The sequence below is a fragment of the Muntiacus reevesi genome, chromosome 17 (assembly GCF_963930625.1).
Source record: "Muntiacus reevesi chromosome 17, mMunRee1.1, whole genome shotgun sequence".
Lineage (NCBI taxonomy): Eukaryota > Metazoa > Chordata > Mammalia > Artiodactyla > Cervidae > Muntiacus > Muntiacus reevesi.
Genome location: NC_089265.1, coordinates 60,221,240 through 60,239,348, shown reverse-complemented (window position 1 = coordinate 60,239,348; position 18,109 = coordinate 60,221,240).

The window sequence follows — 18,109 nt, the reverse complement described above, 5'->3', positions numbered from 1 at the left end:
AGTTTTATTTTATATAATTCAATCCCATTGATAAAAATAACAATGTATTGCTGTTCTTTTCTGGGTGGAAATATACAAAGTTCACAAAATTTCTCTTCCCTTGGTACCTATCATACTCTTTTACAACCACTCTTTTCATATGAATTAAAAATTCAAACCATTTTTGTATTAATTTAACATTTTATAATGGCTCAATCTCATTAATTCAGATGCCACTAATTTAAATTTTATGATAATTCAAGTAGTATTGGGCTAAATTTGTTTTTCCTTCATCCTTGAATTATGGTGAATAGTGATAAGAAGTATTGTTATTTAAGAAATGAGCTGCCAGCTTCTTATAATGTTAAATGTACATATACTTTCCATATGATCTAGCAGTTCCACTCATAGGTATTTTCCTAAGAAAGTGGAAATATGTGTTCATCCAAAAACTTGCATACAAATGTCCAGGACAGTTTTGTTTCTAACAGCTAAAAACTGAAAGCAGCCCAAATGTGCATCCGTAGGTGAATAGATAAACAAATTGTGATTTATCTGAATGGTAGACTATTACTCAGCAATAAAATAAAATGATACATGGGAATGAATCTCAAAAACATTGCTAAATGAAAGAAGATCAGACACAAAAGATTATATGCTGTATGACTCATTTACATGAAATTCTGGAACATGCACGATTAATCTCCAGTTGCAGAAAGCTGATCAGTGGTTGCCTGGGGATGGGAGTGGAGCTATTGACTGGACAGGGCACACGGGGATTTTTTTTGAGGTGGTGGAAATGTTCTTTATATTGATTGATATGGATGTGTGCGTTTGTCAAAACTCAATTATGCACTTAATGTGTGGAAACCTCACTGTGCGTAAATTACACCTTAGTAAACTATGCTTTCAGAAGGCGACACGCCATCCCATGCGTCTCCTTTAATAACAAAATTTTGATCCACCCCTTCTGTCTCTCTGCTTCCCCTCTTCTAAATTTAACAGATACCTTAAAAGACAAGAAAAGGAAGATTCAACCCTCCCAGCCTGTGTCTAGTAGGTCCCCAAATTCTACTTATTCTGACTCCTGAATGTTTCTGACATTTTTTATCCTACTGCCTTAATTTAGCTTTCAATTATCTCCTGACTGGTTTCCTTCCTGCTATGATTTGACTTGAATGAAAGCATCCTCCACGCCACCTTCCAGGTTTCAAAACACAGAATGGTACCTGGAGGCCTCCTGGCCGAGAGGAGGGCAGGGGACCCTCGGGAAGGAAGATGCCAGGCTAGGGAGGAGCAGGATGTGGCCTCAGGGAAGCTCGATGACGTTCTCTTAAGCCTGCTCCCGGGGCTCCTGGGACCGAGATGTGACCCTGAGTGAGCGGGATGGCTCTCAATGTTGTTGACATTTTCTGTTTGTTTTCTTTGGTGTGTCAGTGAAGCCCCTTTGGAAAGTATTAGCCTGTTTTAATTGTGTTCAAGAGAAACAGGGGAAGGGCTTGTGTTCCCTGTGGGGCTGGTAGGGAAGGGCCAGATGTGGTGCTGGCCCCAGGAACCTGGGAGCAGAGCACCCTGGGAGGGAGGATGCTTGGAGGCGGAGAACCAGAGCCCGAAGGTGCAGCATCCACCCACCCTTCACCATCTTCTTGCAAGTCACTGCTTTCCTGCCCGTCCCTAAGAACATTCTGTCCTGTGTGTATTAAGTGAGTGGTTTCTTTTCTGTCTGTATCTTCACATTCTTCTCCAGTTGCCAGAAAGGTTGGTGATAGTGAATGGTCACCCAGGAGGAAAAAGGTGACGATTTTAGCCCAGCTCGGTCCATTGTGAAAGGTCTCTAGGAGCACTTCCTATTGCTGAAAGTGCCTTTTAGCAAGACTCAGGAAAGGATAGCCTCCAGTGAGAGATTCCCCATCGATTACACACTTGTCAGAGGAAGCAAGGCCCCAGCTCAGACATTTCCACCTTAAACTCTCAAAAGAAGCCACTTGCTTAAGGTTCTGGAGCTGGGGCTGCCAGAGGAGCCACTAAAAATCAAACAAGTGAGCAGAAACCGAATTTGACTTTTGGCCCCAGGGGTAAAAGAGATGGAGATGAGAGCTGACAGGCTCCTACTTGACAAAGCCTCTGTGGAGTGGAAATGGGCGACTCACGAATTGGAGTGGCACTTCCTCTCTGCAGGCCGTCCTTCGAGCAAAGCCGAGACATCTCCACCCAGCCCCTTGACGCAGACACTCGTAGGCCCACCAGCTAGAGTGTTAGCAGGCAGGCTCTCTACCCCGAGTGCAGAACAGGTCTTTTGGGGGGTACAGCTTTAACCGCAAAGACAACCATGGGTTCAGCCCAGCAGATGCTTCTCTGTAGCCAAAGGAAGCAGTATACATTTTATCATGGGCATGAGCCCTAGTTTTAGAATGTCTTCTAGACCTGTCTCTGCTATTGATAAACTGAGTAAACTTTAATTTGAATAAATCATTTAGACTTTGGGGGCAATAGTTTCTCTAACTATAAAATAAAAAGAGCTCATTATTTTGTGGAGGAGGTGGAAATGTTAGAATGATGTTAGAAGTCAGTGATAAATGTGTGGGGAGTCCAGATGAAGAATAGGTTAATTCCATAGAGAGAAGGTGGCTTAAGAACCAGATCTTGAGAAAAACTGTAAATAAGAGTTTTCCAGGCAGACAGACAGAATATTCTGGTCAAGTTAACACATTCCTAAAGGACTGGAGGCAAGGGGGAGATTTGATGAGGTGTGGAGGGGAGGGGAGAATCAGTCAGTTCAAGAGCATTGAGAGTGGAGAGGAAGCTAGAGGTGGTTTAGATGTAGAATCCGGAGGTGGTACCCTGTCAGATACGCTTTCTCGTATTCAGCAGAGAATGGCTACTGACTCTTGACTTGAGTGGCTGAGCAGATGATGGTTTAGTTAAATAAAACACCCAAACCGGGGTAGGGTGGAAAAATGATGAATCCAGTTTCTGACAGGTTGAAATGAGAGACTCCATAGTTCAGCCAACTGCCAGGCCCAGCAGACGGCTTGAGAAACAGGTGTAAACGTCAAAGGTGCGGTTAAGCTGAAACGTAGGTCTGGGTGTCATCAGCTTACGTCAGTCTCAGTCATTTCAGAGTTCCTTTCTCAACCTTAAATCATAGGATCTGTGATTGTAAATTCTGTAAAAGGGAATATCCAAAAGTAAACCTTTCTTCTCTTCCTGGGATATTGTTCTAATGAGATGTACTTGGTAAGGTTTGCCCTGCCTCCCTTTCTGTGATGTTTATGGGCCACGACAGGGTGTTCATAGGATTCTTGCTACTGAATTTTGTTTTCTTGAATTTCTTTTAGTTATTAGTTACTGGATTTTAGACAACATAGAATGATTTCACCCCAGATAATTAAATTTCTGTTCACCCCAGCAATTGGACATCAATGATGAATCCCCAAAATGGCTTTGGAAAAACTTCAGCAATTCTCATCAGTTATCAGCAACTCATTTTAGGTGAAATAAAGCTCAGGCTCTCCGGTTTGGCATTCAGGTCTCTTTCTCGCTCGCTCTCTGGTCAGTGGCCTTGACCTGAGCAGCTCTAGGGAGAGGCCCCGGTGGCTTCCAGCCCCGGCCCCGTGAATGAGCATGGATGCGGACTCTCCCGCCCAGCCGGCCTTCGGGTGCCTGGGGCCCTGGCCAGTACCTCGTCTGCCGTGGGAAACCCTGAGCCAGAAGTGCCCAGCCAAGCCACTCTTGGATTCCTGACCCACAGAAACTGTGAATTCAGTGTTTGCTGCTTTAACCTCTTCGTTTTGGGGTAATTTGTTATGGTCTGATCAGGAGAAGCAGAAATGTGCTCTTCTGATAATATATGGAAAATAGGCCAGGAGAGGTCTGGAATGCGTTCAGCAGTTTGGAAAGAGAGTCCTGCAGAGTGCTGAGGGTCTCAATGAGATTCTCTTGCCTATGCACTAAGTGACTCTGAAAATATCTCATCTCTCGTTTGGGCCTCAGTTTCCTTACTTGTAAATGGAGATGGAAGGTTTAGTTCCAGGCTCTAGTATAAAGTCTTTGCAAATTGCAGCACTTTACAGTTTGCACAGTGTTTTAATATGTTGCAGTCAGAATCTTGACATAACAAAGAATAGTTTCCAAAACTTGAAAGAAAAGGAAAAAGATTGGATTTTAGGAGTTAAACTTCAAAATCAGCACATGTGGATTAGGACAGAGATATATGCAGATTACCTCAAAGCAGCGTTTGTCCTTCTGACTTGCTATACACTGGGCCAAAAATACGATTATTTTCTTCTTAACAATCAATGATGGGAAATACCATGCATGCTCACTATTCTAACGTATGGAAAGTTCCTAGAAGAGTTCCTGAAACAATGGTATTTTACTTATAACCAAGGGAAATTTAAATCAGTGAGTTATTAAAAGATATAAAGATTTGATATTCATAAGTGAAATTCATCTTACCAGAGTTTTCTAAGAACTTCAACCTCTGTCCTAATAAGAACTCTGGCTGCTACACACCGTGCTAGGCAGCACTCATTCCTTGGCTTGTGGCCTCTTCCTCCATCTTCACAGCCAGCAAAAACAGGCTGGGTCGTTTTCACGCTGCCGTCTTGCTAGCCTTCTGCAGCCAAGAATGATTCTCTGCTTCTAAGGACCCGTGTGATTAGATTAAACCAGCTCCCATAATCTAGTACAGTCTTCCCGTCTCACAGTCCTTTTGCCAAAGGAGCATAGCCACAGGTTCCGGGGCTTAGGATGTGAACATGTTTGGGGACATTATTCTACCTATCAATATTTATATTAGCATATAACATATATTATGTTATATTTATATATAACATTTATATTTTATGGATGTAAATAATATAAAATTTACATATATTAAGTATATTTTAAATATATAATTTATGTTTTAAAATTTCTGTATATACATATTGAATGTGTCTATATATGTACATGTGTATGTATATGTATGTGCATATATATATGATATAGTGAGTTATCTATAAGTCTTTTTCATAGTTCTTGTCACTACTCTTATTTCTCTACCCCTTGCTCCGCCCTCAGTGACTTGGATGGAATGGGCTATTTCCATAGTTTTGGGTTTTTCTCACTTGATTCTACCTAGAATTGAAGTGATTATAGCAGTTAGATAGGTTATGAGTATAGGTATTAATGAACAACCCGCCCCGCAGTGTCTTAAAACTACAAAGCCTCAGTTTCCCTCATATTACCTATCGGTTGTGGGGTGACTGAGGGGGTCTGCTCTCTGCTGTTCTTCCTCAGGGGCCTAGTGGCAGGAAAATCCCGCTCCAGATGCACAAGGGCTGAAATAAGGAAGGGAGGGCAGTGGGTCATGCACTGCTTTCCTGATACTTCACTTCTGGTCTCATTTCATTGACAAAAGCACTTCATTTGGCCACATCTAAGAGCTCACTGTATATTTATGGACAGTTCCAGTGACTCCCTTTAAAATGCATAAACATCCTTTAACAAATCTATATCTTTTAAGACAGAACTGTCGGCTTAGTCACGAGAATCTGCAGTCCCCTGCTCCACTCTGAAGGGCTTCTCTCGGTAGCAGCCCCTTTGAATTATGTTAGTGATTTCTTCTAGAATCTACCTCCAACTTTCTGAATAACATGTGTATAGTTCTAGTTCCTGATTTTCCCATTTAGCTACCATTTTGTTAAATGCCTGCTAGTCAAGATTCGACTTCCCTCTCTCCCTCACACACAGTGTTTACATCATCATCCCGTCAGCATCTCATGCAACTAAACTATGTGGTGAAATTTCTGTAGTTTCGTTTTCTTGTGCATTTTTTTTTCATTTGCTTAGTTTTTTTGTGTACCTATTACTCATTTTTCCTGGAGCTGTCTGACCAAGCTGTAAAACTCCTCTCAACACATTCAGACTCACCAAGCCCTTCAGACACACCAGGTTCCCTTCTAGTTCTCAGAAACATCCCTCATCAGCCCTGAGTCCTCCTGCTTCAGCTTTGTGACAGGTCACTTTCTGAGAATCTATTTACCTAAGTCAGTATATCAACAATGCCTGTTCCTTGAAAGCTTCAGGTTTCTAATCAATAAAAGAAGACTAGACGACTTCCGAAGGTCCTGCTGTCTGTCCTAAAACCATGATAGAGTTGAAGCATTATGGGCAAAACCCGAGCAAGTTCCAAGGACTGGCTCTGCTTCCTGCCGTTTCAGCCAGGGCTGCTCACTCACACCGCGTGGCGACTGGGTCTGGGTGCTCGGTCCAGCTCAGGTTCAGATCCCATACTTTGACTTCTCATCTCTGATGCTTTCCAGATCGCCATCATCCTCTAATCTCCATTATCCTGAAACCAATAGTAAAAGGAGAGAAAGGGTCAGCCTTCCCTTGGTGGGGATTCCTTAATTCCCAAACTCCAGCCCTAGAAGCACCTCCATATTTCCTGTTCCTCCTTTGTTCCAGTAGAAGCAAAATTACTAGACAGTAGAAAATCCAAATCCTAGAGGACCACAGTATGAAAGTTAATATCTTGTTATGCTCTCATCTGGGAATTGATTGAGTTTCTAAAAGCCCTTGAGGTGCTCCTGCTGGCAGCTGGGACTGAGGGCTCAAAGCAGAGAAACAGAGCATGTGGGGAAATGCTTTTACTTTGTGATTTTCTTCTCACACCTGGCCATGGGTGTAATATGCAAGGGGGGCGTGGAATGGGAATATGAATATTGCAACAATGATGATAATGCTTTCATACCTGGTGTGGGGATGAGATTTCATTAGGATGAGACAGGGAGAATGATGAAAAGGATTCTGAGATGCTGATGAAACCCAGAGTGGTGTGGTTCTGTGTGAAGAGTGTGTTAAGAATCCTGAGAAATTTCTGCCTGTTTTAGTCCACCATCAAGGAAGCTATCTTATCCTTTTTCCCCACGCTTCCTGTTATGTGTGGCCTGACTGGAGATTAGGATAGGAAAGATGTTCCTGGGGCTTTTTCTGAAAACAGTGGCCCCACCCCACTGACAGGGAAAGGATTGATGCTCAGAATTACCAGCTTGTAAATGAAAATTAATACTGTAATTAGCCGGGAAAATCCATCTCTGTTAATAGAGATACTTATAGATAGTGATATTCCCCCTGGGATCACCAGGTTATTTAAAAGGAATAAATTAGGAACCACATTCAAGCCCATGAAGAATGCCAGAAATATTCAGAGCAGACACACACCTAAAACAGATAACATTTTCACTAAAGTTGTAAAATAGTAGATAAAGTCAGTTTTTAAAAAGATACACACTTGTGATTTTTAACACTTCTTAAATGGGAAAGGTTTTCAGATTGGCTTTGGAACATCAGCATTGTTACCTGCACAGCTTTTTTTCTAGCACACAAACTGAAGACGCTGGATAAAAAGATGAGTCTCACAGAAAAAAAAACAAAAACAAAAACAAAACTGATGAGGTGAATACAGCATTTCACATAAAAACAAGGGTCTCCAAGGATGAAATATAAACATTTGATAGACCTGCAGCTCTGATAAAAACCTATATGATGGTATGTTTCTATAGCAGTCAAAATATGGAGCCTGCTTTCACATCCATTACCTCATTTGATTCTCAGGAGTATGTAGGAAGAGGTAAACGAGAAAGATGTTAAAAAAAAAATCCTCACTTTATAGATAAGAAAGTGGGGCCAGAAAGATTCAAGCCCACATTGCCTCCCAGGTATTAGCAGGCCGTGTGTATTTAACATTTGATGCTCCTGAACCAGAGCCAAATGCAGCCATGCTCCTCTAGGCAGCGGGAATGGGAATGCCAACACAGGGTAGACCTTCTAACCAGGTAGGGTTGTGACTTCAAGTTTATGAGTTCAAGAATGAATCAATGAAAGCGAAGTAGCAAAACTACTCCCACTTCCCCCAAGAACATGGATTTAGGAAAAGCAGAATTTCACCCTATTTTCCCCATTATTACACCCACATTTGTCAGATTGGATGTTTAGTCGCTAAGTCGTGTCTGTGACCCCATGGACTGTAGCCCGCCAGGCTCCTCTGTCCTAGGGATTTCCCAGACAAGAACACTGGAGCGGGTTGCCGTTTCCTCCTCCAGGGGACCTTCCCGACCCAGGGGTCAAACCCGCATCTCCTGCGTTGTCAGGCAGATTCTTTCCCACCGAGCCGTCTGAAAAGCTTGGTCAGGGCTCCACTAGTTGCAGTGCGTCAGAGTCGCCTTGAATCAGGGCTCTGCATGTGTACACACCTTCCTTTCTGGACCTCAGGCCAGACCCTTAATGTGTTGTTTCCATCTAGCACCCATCCCAGCACCAGTGCTTCATAAACGTGCATAACGCATGAGAACAGACACTCTGCAACACCACCAGTACAGGCAGGCAGACTGGAAGACGGTGAATCCACTTGGAGGGTTAGAGTTGTCAGATGCCTCGCTTTTAAACCATGTTTCCTGATTCCTGTCCTCTTCCATAATTTGATCCCATGTCTGGGGGAAGTCAATTGTTGATTGGCCCCTACTTTCAAACAGATTAAAAGTGTGTCTGAAAGTCAAGTGACTAACTCACGTGCTAAAAGGAATAGTTTTCATGTTCCCATTTCCCCAAACTTTAAATCCTTTATCAGAAGCATCAGGTCCTGTGCTGGGGTTGGGAAAACCCTGCAAACACCCATAAGTGGTAGCCCATGTGATATTACAGCCCCTAGCCCCACCCCTGGCCCACACCCCAGACCGCACCCCCAGCCAGGCTCTCATGGAAGGGTAAAACAGTCAGGGATTGGTGCACGAGTTTCCAGAGCTTCCATGGAGCAAAACTTTGCAAACTTTAAAGGGGAAATGTATCATGTAATAACAATCCCTACTTTGTGTAAAAAGGGAAGAAAAAGATTTAAATAAATATATATGTGAAGTGAAGTGAAGTGAAAGTCGTTCACTCGTGTCTGACTCTGCGACCCCATGGACTGTAGCCCGCCAGGCTCCTCTTCCAGAGGACTTATAATTGCGGTACTGATTTACACACTTACTAGAACTACATGAAAATACATTATACACTTCTTTACCCTGGATATTATTTAATTTAAAATTTTAAACTTTTTGCTACTTTGATGGTTTAAAAAATAGTATGTCATTTTATTTTCATTTTACTGATCATTTGTAAGATTTATATCTTTTCCTATGTACAGTGAGGGATTAAGAGCACAAGATATCCAGGTCTGTACCCCAGCTCTGCCACCAAGGAGCTATATGCCTATGAGCTAGTCAACCTTTCTGTGGCTCAGCTCCCTCATTTCTAAAATGAAGACAATAGTAGTGCCTAGTTCAGGGTCTTGTTGTAAGGATGCCATTGTTTACTTTTTATTGGCATATAATCGCTTTGCAGTGTGTGTTAGTTACAATGAAGCGAGCCAGCCCCTCCCTCTGGGGCACCCCTCCCAGCCTTCCAGGGCATCACAGAGCGCTGCGCTGAGGTGCTTCATAGCACCTTTCCGCCAGCTGTCCGTTTTACAGATGGTAGCGGGTATATGGCAGTCCCACCTCCCAGTTAGACCGTCCTCCCCTTTCCCCCTGCCTCCGTGTTCATGTGTCTGCTCTCTATGTCTGCCTCTCTATTGTTGCCTTTGAAATACGTTCATCTGTACCATTTTCTTGAAATATGTTCATCTGTACCATTTTTCTAGATTCCACATATGTATGTCAATATGTGATATTTGTTTTTCTCTTTCTGACTTACTTCACTGTGTATGACAGACTGTGGGTCCATCCACATCTCTGCAGATAACACTATTTCACTCTTTTTACTGGCTGGATAATATTCCATTGTATATATGTACCACATCTTCTTGATCTACCCATCTGACACTGACCATTTAGGTTCTTTCCACGTCCTGGCTGCATGATTTAACATAAATAAATAAGGCTTCAGAACAGTATCATCACAGAGCAAGCACACCATAGATCTTATTCTATTTTGAGCCTTTGTGCTTTTTTTTTTTTTTAACTATTACTGCTTAATCAGAAAACAAAATTGTTTTCTAAATATTGACCCATTCAGAGAAAGCTATCCAAGTAGGCTTCAAATGTCTTGTGGTCTGAGACTTTATTCACTTTGTCCTTACCCTTCTGTGGTAGAATGGGAATGGCAGCTCTGCGCCTGTTAGAAATCAAGGAGGTGAAACGTACCTTTCAGGGTCCTTAACAAGTCAGAGTTGACATCGGTCTACCGATTCCGTATCAGAAAGCAGAGTACTCCCGTCCTCGTCACAGGGCAAGTCTGTGGTGCTTCACTAGAGGCTAGAAAGTTAACCCAGAGGAGCTCTATAGAGACCACCCGCCAGGCCCCGCACTCTGTATACACAGGGACACTGAGTCCTGCAACCTCCAGCGGCAGGATCAGACTTGAGCCCCGTGTCCTTGAACTCCAAGAAACTGTGAGCTGATCTTCTCTGGAAAGGTGTTTGTGGGGGACAGGCTCCAATATTAATATGTATGTGAAAAATAAGCTGAAAACATTTTAATTTTGCATAATTAAAGCAACTGGCAAGAATGATTAGGATTTGCTATTTTAGACACACAAAGAATGCACAAATATTTTTTAACTCTAACACTAGTGGTTTCTTAGCTTTAGGACAAGTTCCCGAGAAAAATATATCACCTAGAGAATGTTTTCATGCCACGAGATAATTCTTGTTTTAAAAAAGGCCCAATAAGTCCATCCATTCAATTCACATTGAAATAGTTGGATAAACACAAATTTGGAGAAATATCATGATTTAAATAAGCAGTTAATATTTGGGGTCCCAATGTGACTTTTTAAAAATCTCATTCTGATCCAAAGATGAAGGGGTTTGAAAAGCTTTTAGCCCTTAAAGAAGAAAGATAATTCAAAAAATTTCTCCCAAATGACCATGAAAACAATTAATTTTATAAAATTGTTAGCTCTAACAAAGTATTATATATCCATGTCTGGTTTTTAAGAAAAGGAAAGATAAAAAATTAACAAGAAATGTGAATGTATGGGAAAAAAACACTACAATATTTTTAAGTAATTAGCCTCCAATTAAAATAAATGAATAAATTTACCAAAAAAAAAAAAAGAGAAATAAGAGATATACTAGCTGTTTGATATGACTAATTGTGTGAAATATTGACATAATGTCATAAAGATTTTTGGTAATACAAGTAGGTGAAAAAATATGTATCTGTTATTTTCCCTCCTAAAACAAAGCTTTCAGTTAGTGTATGCAAAAGTCATCAAGGTGATTCAGCAGCTGCTGCTGCTGCTGCTAACTCGCTTCAGTCGTGTCCGACTCTGTGCGACCCCATAGACGGCAGCCCACCAGGCTCCCCCGTCCCTGGGACTCTCCAGGCAAGAACACTGGAGTGGGCTGCCATTGCCTTCTCCAATGCACAAAAGTGAAAAGTGAAAGTGAAGTCACTCAGTCGTGTCTGACTCTTAGCGACCGCATGGACGGCAGCCCACCAGGCTCCTCCGTCCACGGGATTTTCCAGGCAAGAGCACTGGAGTGGGGTGCCATTGCCTCCTCCGGTGATTCAGCAGGCTTAGGGTGAAATGTTAAGAAGAAGCTGACCAGTCTGGATGCTAATATAGGCCCTGAGGTCTCAGGGGTGTCACCTCGGAGCACACCATCCCCAATCCTAACTTCCATGTACTGGGGGTGGGGGAGACGGTGCTGGTCTAAGCGCTTTGCGTTTCATTCCTGGAACTTGAGGCTCACATCTTCTGTTAGTAATGACTTGTGGTGCTGGATTAGCTCCACTACTGCCCATTTGCAGGAGAAACCAAGAGGAAAGATCAAATGACGTGTACAAAGTACAAACGTAATCACTTGAAATTTGAAATTTTCAGATGATTTGAAAATATGGAAGTTTTCCCTAAGAAGGATACAGAGAGAATTTCACAGTTTATTGTTTTATTTAAGTCTATATTAGTACCTAGTGCTATGTAACAAATTACTCCCAAAAGTTAGTGGTTAAAAAAAACAAACATTTTTTATCTCACAGTGTCTGTGGGTCAGGATTTCAGAAGAAGCTTAGCTGGGTGGTTCTGGTTTAGTGTTTCTCATGCTAGTGAGACATTAGCTAGACTTTCTGTCATCATAAGGCATGACCTGCTCTGGAAGATCTGCTCTCAAGGTGGCTTGCCTGTTTGGATGGCAAATCGGTGCTGACCGAATGGCAACCCAGTCCAGTATTCTTGCTTGGAGAATCCCATGGACAGAGGAACCTTGCGGGCTCCAGTCCATGGGGCCACAAGAGTCGGACACGACTGAATGACTTTCACTACTATAGGCAGGAGGGCTCAGTCCCTTGCCACCCTGGACGTCTCCGTAAGACTGCTTGAGTATCTCACAGCATGCACTGGTTTCCCTGCGAGGAAGTGACAGAACAGGGAAAAGGCACCATCCCCTATGACCAAGCCTCAGAAGACACGCTCTGTAATTATTCTAATGCTCTGATGGTCACTAAGCCAGCCCTGTTCAGCGTGCATGGGGACGGTTACAGAGCATGACGGCCCATCACCGGTCCTCAGGGAGCCATCTTGAAGGCTGCCTACCTTAACGTAAATTTAAGAAGCTGTGAGTACGCAGTACAAGCATTAATACTCTGTTTGGAAGACAAGGAACTTTTTTATCCCTAGAGAATGAAAGCTACATTCTCCCATCCAAGTACTAACCAGGCCCGACCCTGCTTAGCTTCCGAGATCAGATGAGATCAGGCGCGTTCAGGGTGGGATGGCCGTAGACTGAAAGCTACATTCTCAAAGAGGCAAGAATGGGGATGTGAACCCAAGTCCTATGCAGGCAGGCTGTCTGTCCACACCTCACAAACTGGTCTCCGTGCAGCACAAATTCACTCCCCTCTGTAACACTTTCCTGACTTCATACGAAACTTGCTGACAGAGGTGGGTGTATGTAGCTTACAGTGCAAGCTCAGACATACTTTAGAGCCCCCAAAATTTGGGGGAAGCTCAAATCCAGTTCCTATTCCCATGGCCCCACTTTGATTCCTAAATATTACTAAATAGATAAATACATTTTCTTCCTGATCCACAAAGATATTCCCTTTATTTCTTATGTACTTTAAGCATTTCAAGTATTCCTATGACTTCAAAGAAGAGGAAGGGATTTCATGTGAGCTTACTCTAAGATCCTGACAAGAAGAGCAGTATTTGACCTAACTCTGATCCCTCATTTTAAAAATAGAAACAAAAATTGCTTCTATCAGATTGTTTTGAGCTCAAATGGAGTGGTTTGTGTAGGGTGCTTAGCACAGTGCCAGGCACATAGTAAATAGAGTACTTATAAAGCACAGGGTTGGGAGGATCCCCTGGAGAAGGGACTAGCTCCCCACCCCAGTGTTCTTGCCTCGAGAATTCTATGGACAGAGGAGCCTGGCAGGCTACAGTCCATGGGTCGCAAAGAGTCAGACACGACCGAGAGACTCCGACTTCACTAGTAAGCATTTGTAGAGCAAACCAGTATAGCTCTGGCCATGATCAATATTTCTGGGCACTTTATCATCTTTGGGTCCCATCTCTTCATCTGAAAAAACTGAACGCGTTGGATGAGAGCAGGGATGGGAAAAGGCTCCCACATACCCATGCTTGTCACGAACGAGCGCCATCCACGGTCTAGAGAATTCTGAGACTAAAGCTCTAGTAGAAGAAACGATTCTAGAACAGGTTCGTGCTGTCTGTTGAGGTCTGGGAACAGGAAGTGCTGACCCCCATGCGTTTCTTTGTTACTCCTTCACTGGATCATTGATTACGCCTATTGAACTTTGGGAGCGTAAGACTCCATAATCCACAACACCCCGTCTCTCACACACAGGAGAAGTGTTCTTGAACCAGTCTCTGAATTATCCAGAGTTTTCGGTGACCGGTTCAGTGTGCCTTTAAAGGTTCTAACCTCTGTTGTTAATAGCCAGCTACTTACTTAGTTGAATTCACCCAGTTATTTTCAAAACAACCAGGAGTATGACCAAATTCAGTCTTTCCCTTCCAACTAGTTTTGCGTGTCTCTGCGAGTCGCTACATGACGATGTATGTTATTTTAAACTCTCCTTATTTTTAATGGTATAAACAATGAAAGCCCAAGTAAGAGAAAGGAGCTGGCACATTTATCCCCATTCTGCCATCTGTTTAAAGCTGCTGATGCAATTCCAGTTTGAAATTGCATTAGCTCTTGCCTCCTGGACCTCTTCCTTATTTCCTTTTGTGTTGCAGGCCTTCTGTACTTGAGAGAAGCTCTGCCTCTAGGATGCTGGTCAATTAATGCGCAGCTAAGGATAGCTCTGGCCATTTTCAAACTGGTCTCCGATTTGGATTTCCTTCACGATCAGCTAGAATGACTGTAACTGGAGTGTTATTTGCTTAAATGTATTTAGTATTTAAGGTCTGATTAGTGATGTTTTCAGCAGTACCATCAACAATCAGCAGATTTGTTTACACTGCAGAGGATGGGCAGAGATTACAGGCTGTGGTCATGCATACTCAATCATTACATATTGGCTTTTTTTGACTCTTATCTCTTGGATTATGCCTCAGATTCAATTTTAATATTTTTAAAAGTGCAGCTGCTTTACACTGGTTTGAATAATATTGCAGTAAAAGATTTTGTTAAATTGTGTGATGTTTCATGGTGTGTGTGTCTTTTATGAAGTTGGGTATCATTTAAAATTATGTTTTATTGGATAACCAGAGCGTAATTACTTTGTTTTGCTACAAGTTGGGTACATGAGTCAAGCCGTTTTTCTTTTCACTTTCAAAAGGAAGTGAATGCCACCCTAGGGACCTGGCATCAGGTGAAGTGGACAGGGTAAGTGAGGGCGCAAGTAGGATGGAGGCAGGAAAACCAGAACCTTGGGCAGCTCCCTTCACATTCTGAGCCTCAGTCTCCCCACCTGGGATTATACTAGAAGACGATAAAGTGTTCTACTCCAGACAGCTTCTAAAACAGGCACCTTTCCCAGATGTTGCTGTAGTAGGGGGCGCTGCTTTGGGTGCATGAAATTGAATATCACGTCGGAAAATGTCACCAGAATAATAGGAGGATGAATTAGAAGTGAACTTAAGGACTCTCCGCAAGGCTCTTTCAGGCTGTCAGTCATAACCACCCTTAAGGGCCCAGCCGGCAGAGAGGAGTGCGTTCACCAGGTATCAGGCATGGAGCTGAACTTCAGCGAAGCTTGTGCATGGTACTCCTTCTATCCAGAATACTAATCTGAACCAGGCTCCTCACTGTGGCTCAGAAATATCTGTGAACGTTTTTGTTTTTAATACCCATGTTTGTATCCTATATCCAACATGCCAAATCAGAATTCTGGGGAGTGGGAACCCAGTATTTGTATATTCCCAAGCTCCCTGGCTGATTCAGAGCCTCAGTCAAGGTGGAGAAGTTCTGTTCCAGAGACACATTTCATTGAGATGGAGTGGAGTCAGCAGAAGTCTGATTTGGGAATCTAGAGACCAGGAGTTAAGCCGTGACCCAAGTACCAAAGGATCAGAGAAGAAAGAGGAAGGACTAAGACAGCCAAGGAAAATCAGGGGAGCCTTCACAAAGGAGGTGACAGTTGACCTATATCTGGAAGAATGAGTAGGAATGTTCCTTTTGGAAAAGAAAGAACAGTTGCAGGAAAGAATGTATTGCTAAGTATCACAAAGAGTGTGGGCCAAAGCAGGAGAAGTAAAAGGCAAGGTTTTTGAGTCTCTGTTCGTTCCTTGCAGAAACCAAGTGAAATGCTCGCGCTAGAGAGAAAGGCGTCTCCTCCCATGGGGAGGTTTGCTGGGGCATACATGAAGGGGAATATCAGGAGTTGTGTGTGTGAAAGTAATCTGTATCAACTTGCTAACGTCATGACTCCCAGGTAATGAACTTGGAATTGATTCTGTAGGCCTCTGTTCACAAGTGTAAGGTCACAGCACACTGGACGGTTACAGTCGGGGGTGAGGGTCTGTGAGCAGTGTATTGGTGCTGACTATTAAAGATGCAGTGGAGGGGAGTGGTTGATAAGTAGGCTCTGAAGCCAGGCTGTGGGGATTCAGTTCCAGCTCTGCCGCTTACCAACTCCAAGTCACCTCCTGTCCCCTGGGCAAAGTTTTTAAGGGCTCAGTGCCTCAGTTTTCTTCACTGGTACAGTCGCTTCTCCGTATCCATAGGGGACTGGTTGCAGGATACCAGAATCCACCGATGCTCAAGTCCCTTATACAAAACGGTACAGTACACTTGTGCATGCGCAGTTACTAAGTTACGTCCGACTTTTCGTGACCCCATGGACAGTAGCCCTCCAGGCTCCTCTGTCCATGGGATTACCCAGGCAAGCATACTAGAGTGGGTTGCCATGCCCTTCTCCAGAGGATCTTCCCGACCCAGGGACTGAACCCTCGTCTCCTGCATTTGAAAGCAGTTTCCTTACCACTGAGCCACCAGGAGAGACCGTAGCACACGGTCAGTTCTGTGTGTGTGCAGACGCAGAACCTGCAGACGTGAAGACCCACTGTATAAGGGAGGCAGTACTGTTGCCTGCCTCATAAAGTTGTCATGAGGATTCTCATGTATCTGTAAACGCTTGGAAATGTACCTGGCAATATAGATACTACTACGGCTATTATTATTATTATTATTACTGGGCTTCCCAGGTGGCGCAGTGGGAAAGAATTCACCTGCTGATGCAGGAGATGCAAAATCTCAGGTTCAGTCCCTGGGTCAGGAAGATCCCCTGGAGGAGGAAATGGCAACCTACTCCACTATTCTTGCCTGGAAAACTCCATGGACAGAGGAGCCTGGTGCCTTACAGTCCGTGGAGTCACAAAGGGTCGGACGCGGCTGAAACAACTTGGCACTCACCCGTGTTTTGTTTTGTTTTGTTTTTTAAGTTTACACAAGTGTTTGAAAAATCACACTCATGTTCAGAAAGACTCAATTTTATGTATAATTTATACTCACTTGTTTTAGTAAATGGCAGAGATCAAGGTGAGGGCGAGTCATGATTCAGCAAGTTGCATATAACCTGGATCATGCCCAGAGCGGTGAGACCTACAGATGTCCTCCAATAGGAACCGCTGTCACAGACAGCCAAGCCAGCTGAGTAGGGCTGCCAGATAAAGTACGGGGATAAACAATGAAATCTGAATTTCAGATAAACAATGAGGACCTGTTTAGTATCCTAAGCATACTCCAGCTATTCCATGGGACATCCTTATGCTAAAAAAGGAAAAAATCCTAAGCTTGGTGGGGGAGGATCCATGTGACTCCGGTCACACTTTAGGAGCCAGAGTCCCTTCCAGAGAGGCTGGATCTCCATGGCCTCTCTGACGAGGGATCCCCACAAGCAGAGGTGGGAGCTTCGTCCCTGAGAAATCTTCAGAGAGGTTGATGTTAGGCCCTGGAGGCTGAAAGAGATTTTGATGGTGGGGAAACAGCACTTGATGTTGCAGCCTGGAGCCTAGCGCACTCTCAGGCGCAGGAGCGTGTGCCGTGTCGGGGCCACTGGGAAGACTGGTGGCTGAGGCGTAGGATTGTGTGCATCATCTGTGTGTGCGTCTGCATGGGGTGGTGCTCAGGAGAGCATATGGTCCGGGAAGTGTTTGGGGGCCAGGATTTCAGGAGTTTAAGAAATTAGATTGAATGAGTTACTGCCCGGTTCCTGAATTAGTCATTTTGCTTCCTTTCCTAATGGATTTCATTATAGACATTCCAGTTTCCCTAAGCATTGCCATTTTTTTTTTCCTCCTTATGATTGTTTGTTTGTTTGTTTGTTTTACAATTATTCTGTGTTCAGTTAGTGAAAGGTTGTAAGATGGATCGGAACAGCAAAACTCAATGATTATTTAGCAAGTAGTAAACTGACCGCAGTCAAACGCGCTTGTCATTGGAAGCATTATTCTGTTATATGAAGCGAACATGGCAGAGCTCCTTTATTTAATTAGAAGCTGTTTTTACTGGAATCCTTCCAGGAGGACAGTGGGTATATTCTATGGCGTGTTCGGGGCTCTTCAGGTTTCAGAGTTCTCACTAAATAAAAGGGGACAGTTAAAATAAAACCCTGTGACCTGTGACTTTCTCCAAGAGTAAGAGCAGTATCGACTGCTTCCTTCCCCTTCAGCTGTTTGCGGATGGAGA